Here is a 7,163-nt window from a genome sequence, read left to right as displayed (position 1 = left end):
TAATCAACACACACCCTAAAAATATGCCCGGAGAACATTGGCTGGCTATTTATCTAAGGGAGGACCACCGTGGTGAATTTTTTGATTCCTATGCAAACCCCCCGGATTTCAGACCTTTCCCTCGGAAGATCAATAACTTTCTGCTCAACAACTGTCAAGAAACCATTTACAGCAGTCGTCAAGTACAAAGTCTTCAGACCTTCACTTGTGGTCAGCACTGTGTGCACTAGCACGCATGCACCGCGGGTTGTTTCCGCCCGGTTTCGAACCAGGGACCTTTCGCGTGTGAGGCGAACGTGATAGCCACTACACTACGGAAACCGACCTGTCCTGGTGTTTCGAATGGCTCCCATCGAAGCCGGCTGGTAAAACGCGCACAGGCGTTTCCCGTGGGCCAGCCTGTGAGATAAAGGTTTCTACACTCACCTAAAGGATTATTAGGAACACCTGTTCAATAACCAACCAATCATATGGCAGTTGCTTCAATGCATTTAGGGGTGTGGTCCTGGTCAAGACAATCTCCTGAACTCCAAACTGAAAGTCTGAATGGGAAAGAAAGGTGATTTAAGCAATTTTGAGCGTGGCATGGTTGTTGGTGCCAGACGGGCTGGTCTGAGTATTTCACAATCTGCTCAGTTACTGGGATTTTCACGCACAACCATTTCTAGGGTTTACAAAGAATGGTGTGAAAAGGGAAAAACATCCAGTATGCGGCAGTCCTGTGGGCGAAAATGCCTTGTTGATGCTAGAGGTCAGAGGAGAATGGGCCGACTGATTCAAGCTGATAGAAGAGCAACTTTGACTGAAATAACCACTCGTTACAACCGAGGTATGCAGCAAAGCATTTGTGAAGCCACAACACGTACAACCTTGAGGCGGATGGGCTACAACAGCAGAAGACCCCACCGGGTACCACTCATCTCCACTACAAATAGGAAAAAGAGGCTACAATTTGCACAAACTCACCAAAATTGGACAGTTGTTGCCTGGTCTGATGAGTCTCGATTTCTGTTGAGACATTCAGATGGTAGAGTCAGAATTTGACGTAAACAGAATGAGAACATGGATCCATCATGCCTTGTTACCACTGTGCAGGCTGGTGGTGGTGGTGTAATGGTGTGGGGGATGTTTTCTTGGCACACTTTAGGCTCCTTAGTGCCAATTGGGCATCGTTTAAATGCCACGGCCTACCTGAGCATTGTTTCTGACCATGTCCATCCCTTTATGACCACCATGTACCCATCCTCTGATGGCTACTTCCAGCAGGATAATGCACCATGTCACAAAGGTTGAATCATTTCAAATTGGTTTCTTGAACATGACAATGAGTTCACTGTACTAAACTGGCCCCCACAGTCACCAGATCTCAACCCAATAGAGCATCTTTGGGATGTGGTGGAACGGGAGCTTCGTGCCCTGGATGTGCATCCCACAAATCTCCATCAACTGCAAGATGCTATCCTATCAATATGGGCCAACATTTCTAAAGAATGCTTTCAGCACCTTGTTGAATCAATGCCACGTAGAATTAAGTCAGTTCTGAAGGCGAAAGGGTGTCAAACATAGTATTAGTATGGTGTTCCTAATAATCCTTTAGGTGAGTGTATTTTCACTGACCTATTTTGCATTGCTCAAGGACACATCAGGACACTTTGGAAACTCTTTCAAAGGAAGAACGCCCTGAGCTATGACAAGACTTACACTTACCCCAACAAGGTGATGCTCAATGGCTTGTTCAAACAGCTGCTGCTCGTCTTGTGCCACCATCAGACAATCACAGAGCTATTGTGCCTTCTACACCTTACGGTAGCTTTACTTTAACAATAATAATGACGGCGACCACGACGACAAAAAGAAAAACAAGAACAACAACAACAACAACAAGAACAATAACATCATCATCAGATTTTAATTAAAAGTGGCTACACCAGCGTTTACAATTTCAACCTGTCGACGGACGGACGCTCTGAGTCCAACAATTTCGGGAACTCCAATGAAGAAAAGCCACCTACCGCCTCTGGGGAACCACGAGGGCAAGCAGGACGAAAAGGGCCGGCCCACAGCAGGCTCTTTCCGCCCGGTTTCAAACCGGGGACCTTTCGTGCGTTAGGCGAACGTGATAGCCACTACACTACGGAAACCAACCCGTCCTGGTGTTTCGAATAACTCCTATCGAAGCCGGCTGGTAAAACGCACACAGGCGTTTCCCGTGGGCCAGCCTGTGAGATAAAGGTTTCTATTTTCACTGACCTATTTTGCATTGCTCAAGGGCACATCAGGACACTTTGGAAACTCTTTCAAAGGAAGAACGCCCTGAGCAATGACAAGACTTACACTTACCCCAACAAGGTGATGCTCAATGGCTTGTTCAAACAGCTGCTGCTCGTCTTGTGCCACCATCAGACAATCACAGAGCTATTGTGCCTTCTGCACCTTACGGTAGCAACAAATCTAACTACTGCTTTACTTTAACATTAATAATGACGGCGACTACGACGACAACAAGAACAACAACAACAACAACAACATCAACAAGAACAACAACAACATCATCATCATCATCATCAGATTTTAATTAAAAGTGGCTACACCAGCGTTTACAATTTCAACCTGTCGACGGACGGACGCTCTGAGTGCACCGATTTCGGGATACTTCGGAAACTCTTTCAAAGGCAGGACGCCCTGCGATCAGACAGTGCCTGCACTTAGCCCAACAAGGTGATGCTGAATGGCTTGTTCAAACGGCTGGTGGTCTTCCGTCACCACCAGACTATCAGAGCTATTTTGCGCCTTCAACTACATAAGAGTAACAGCAATGTCACCGATCCTGCTACGGTCGTATTGCAACAGCAACGACATGTATCGATTTTAAAAGTGTCAGTTCCAGCGCCTCGCAAAGCTACCCTTCTGCGATCATTTGTTCTCAAGGTCAGGATTTCTTGCCACTCCGAGGAAGAGAAAACGACGGCCGGCCATGGGGCAGAGAGATGAGGACGGGTAACACGGCACTGGCACGCGTGCACCGCGGGTTGTTTCCGCCCAGTTTCGAACCAGGGACTTCTCGCGTGTGAGGCGAACATGATAGCCACTACACTACAGAAACCAACCTGTCCTGGGGTTTCGATTGGCTCCCATCGAAGCAGGCTGGTAAAACGCGCACAGGCGTTTCCCGTGGGCCTGCCTGTGAGATAAAGGTTTCTATTTTCACTGACCTATATTGCATTGCTCAAGGGCACATCAGGACACTTTGGAAACTCTTTTAAAGGAAGAATGCCCTGAGCTATGACAAGACTTACACTTACCCCAACAAGGTGATGCTCAATGGCTTGTTCAAACAGCTGCTGCTCGTCTTGTGCCACCATCAGACAATCACAGAGCTATTGTGCCTTCTACACCTTACGGTAGCAACAAATCTAACTACTGCTTTACTTTAACAATAATAATGACGGCGACCACGATGACAGCAAGAACAACAACAACAACATCATCATCATCATCATCATCAGATTTTAATTAAAAGTGGCTACACCAGCGTTTACAATTTCAACCTGTCGACGGACGGACGCTCTGAGAGCACCGATTTCGGGCACTCCAATGAAGAAAAGCTACCCACCGCCTCCGGGGAACCACGAGGGCAAACAGGACGAAAAGGGCCGGCCCACAGCAGGCTGTTTCCGCCCGGTTTCGAACCGGGGACCTTTCGCGTGTTAGGCGAACGTGATAACCGCTACACTACGGAAACTGACACCGCCATGTCTTGCTTCAAACGGTTACCGTTGAAGCCTGCTGGTAAAACGGGCTCAGGCATTTCAGGTCGGCTAGACTGTGAGATGGCGTCTGAAGTGCCGCGAAAGGATGCCATTTTCACAGACCTGTTTGGCATTGCTAAAGGGCACATCAGGACACTTCGGAAACTCTTTCAAAGGCAGGACGCCCTGCGCTCTGACAGTGCCTGCACTTAGCCCAACAAGGTGATGCTGAATGGCTTGTTCAAACGGCTGGTGGTCTTCCGTCACCACCAGACTATCAGAGCTATACTGCGCCTTCAACTACATAAGAGTAGATAGTAGGGTTTTTTGGGCGCGGCCTATTTTGTTATGACGTATGCCCTAAGCTTATTAATATTCCTACGTCATAATTGGGGGGCGTGATTTTAGGTAGAGTTATTTCCTTAATTATTCCTACGTCATATCCGTCAGAAAGTGTACACCCATAAAACCCTGAACATCAAGGCCACCCATAAATACCCCCACCCCTCTGAAGGCAACGCCCCGAAACTCTCCTCTCTATTTAAGAACCCGCGCTGCTTTTAGGCAATACCTCTTTAATTCTCAGCATCAGAAACATCCCGCTTCTTCAACATGTCCAGCGACATCAACATGAAACCCCGCAAGAAACAATCCCGGGCAAGGGTTCCTGTACTCACCAATTTGAAGATTGAACGCTCCTGGGTGTTGTTCTGGGGGGCTCGACGGGGTTACCGCTTTAAAAGGGATCCCAGCTATGTTGGAGTGGAGCTTTTTGCTTTGGGAGAGAAGGAGGGTACGTTGGAACCTTTTGAGACGGTAATTGAATACTCTTATGAGGACTGGTTGAAGGTGATGGCCTGGAGAGATCTGGGGCTTGTGGATAAGACTCTAGAAGGCTTGCAAGAGGGTCCAAGAGAATGCGAAATGGAGTCTCCGACTCAGGGTTTTGAAAGGTGTGAATGGGAAAGCTTGCAGAACTACGGTAGAGTGGTGAAGAGTCTATCTCTAACTACAGATCGTAAGGTTTTGTTTAGCAGTACCCTGATTACAAACCCTATTGAAGGGGGTGTGGAGGATCCAGAAAAACAGGTTACTGAAATTATGTTTGACGCCGTGGACTGGCCGTTCTTGAAAGAGGTCATAAACTGTATAAATGATGGTTTTGACATCTTGACCAAATGTTCGCAACTGGATTTGGTTAGAAGGAGAATATGCTGGATTATGGATTATATATCCCCCTTGAATGACGACGACGATGATAAAACAGACGACGTGTGGGGTTTTGGAGGGGGGTCTGACGGCTCAGGGGCTACTCTCTTCTAAGAGGGCGGTGTGTCGTGACGTAGTGAAGAGATAGGATAAAAGGCGCAACAATTCAATCATGGTTTAAAATTAAAGAGAATGTCTTACCTGAAAGCTGCGGACGTCGACAGGCTCTACAGGCCTCTTCAAACCCGGGATCACCCCTGGTTCTATTCCCCAGATTTTGTATACACTCTGGAACCCTTTGACTGCGGTTACTCTCCAAGACCTCAGACCCTGGACTGCTTCTGCAACTGGTTCTGTCATCAACACTCTGCAGCTAACCTGAGAGCGCTATTACACCATGTGCTTGACAGAAAAGTAGCCAACGCGAGCCTTTTCTCTACAGATTTAACCATCGATGAGGATCAACTTTCAAACCTGGAAAAGTTAATGGCTGCTGTAACAAAGACCGGGGGGTACGAACACTGGGATGAAGCGCTCAAGGGGGCCAAGAATGATATTAGGCCATTTCATCAACATCTGTATGACCTTTTACTGAGCATGTTTAATACACCTCTGTTTACTTTTAAAATAGGTCATATTGTTGTTTTATTTACATATGTAACTGAGGTGTGTGCCTACAAGATAAAGAAACAGGTATATTTGTTGATATAGATCAAGTAACCAATCATCTGATTTCTTTTTGTCTGGACCGTAGAAAAAATTGTTGTGTATGTTATACTTTTCTCAAATGTCTAAAAAGGGGTATCTGCTCTCCTGAAGTTGAATAAAAAACCTTGTATAAAAACTTTGCGCATAGTGTGGGTCTGTGTGGTTATTTGACAGAATGACTCGGCAAGCTCCCCAAATGCAGGAACTATACTACAACCCAGCCAAGATTGGGGGTTTGGCGGGTAAGAAGGGTTTTCAAAGAGGACTCGCTGAGGCCGGAGTGAAGGTTAATGATGTGGTTGTTTCAGAATGGTTACGGGAACAAGACGCCTATACCTTACATAAACCTCTCAGGATTAACTTTAAAAGAAACCGCGTATATGCAACTGACATAGACTCACAATGGCAAATGGATCTAGTCGATATGTCAAATTTATCAAAACATAACAATGGTCACAAATTGATGTTGATGTGTATCGATGTGTTATCAAAATATGCCTGGGCTCGCATTCTACATAATAAAACAGGTCGGGCGGTGACAAGGGCCTTTGAGGATATATTGTCCCAGGGTCGATGTCCTAAAAAACTGCAGACTGATAAAGGAAAAGAGTTTCTCAACAGAGAATTTCAGAATCTACTGAAGAGACACAAAATACATCATTTCACCACCGGTAATGAGCTTAAGGCATCGGTAGTGGAGAGGTTTAACCGCACCATAAAGACCAAAATGTGGAGATATTTTACAGCGGTCAACACGTTCAAGTATTTTGATAAAGTTCAGGATTTTATCGATACTTACAACCAAGGGTATCACACCAGTATTAAAATGAAGCCTATAGATGTGGATCAAAGTAATTCTTTTAAGGTCTATAAAAAATTATACGGACCATTTATTAAGAAGGGAAAAACTACTTATAAGTTCAACATCTGTGATGTGGTTCGCGTTTCAAAGCTAAGGAGTACTTTTACAGTTACCAAACAGTTGGCTAGAGACCCCCCCGTGTACCGGTTAAAAGACTATGACGGGGAGAATATAGAAGGAACGTTTTACGAAGCCGAGTTACAAAAAATTATTGTGGGTAAAGACAGTGTATACAGAGTTGAAAAGATATTAGCTGAAAAAACCCAGAACCGGAAAAAATATGTGTTGATGAAATGGCTTGGATGGCCTGAAAAGTTCAATAGTTGGGTCCCGGAACAACAGGTTTGCGATATTCAATCCTTATAACAACATGCCCGCGGGTGTGTTGGGGGCATTACTTTCGATACTCAAGATCGAATCAGGAGGCTTCTACGTGACTCTACCCAGTAACGCCTCTCTCGATATATACCCTAAAAATGAAATATTTGGAATTTGGAAAATCTATAGATCTAAGGGGGTCGTGGGAAGTGGGGTTGGCGGAAATACAGTATCCTTACACTTGGGCTGTTTTACAAGATAAGGATGCCACTTTCGCCATTTTTGATGATGTTAAAAAGAGTCAATGGACATTCACG

General features: G+C 45.5%; 2 non-coding genes across 2 annotated transcripts; both read right to left on the bottom strand.

Moving 5' to 3' along the window:
- Nucleotides 1-248: 248 nt before the first annotated feature.
- On the bottom strand, nucleotides 249-321 carry trnav-cac (transfer RNA valine (anticodon CAC)). Its single transcript has one exon. It is a non-coding gene; the product is annotated as a tRNA-Val (tRNA).
- Nucleotides 322-3,669: 3,348 nt separating this feature from the next.
- Nucleotides 3,670-3,742, bottom strand: trnav-aac (transfer RNA valine (anticodon AAC)). Its single transcript has one exon. It is a non-coding gene; the product is annotated as a tRNA-Val (tRNA).
- Between the last annotated feature and the right edge of the window lie 3,421 nt (nucleotides 3,743-7,163).

The sequence above is a fragment of the Amia ocellicauda genome (assembly GCF_036373705.1).
Source record: "Amia ocellicauda isolate fAmiCal2 chromosome 11 unlocalized genomic scaffold, fAmiCal2.hap1 SUPER_11_unloc_5, whole genome shotgun sequence".
NCBI classification, from domain to species: Eukaryota; Metazoa; Chordata; class Actinopteri; order Amiiformes; family Amiidae; genus Amia; species Amia ocellicauda.
This window is presented reverse-complemented; position numbering and strand designations above follow the sequence as displayed.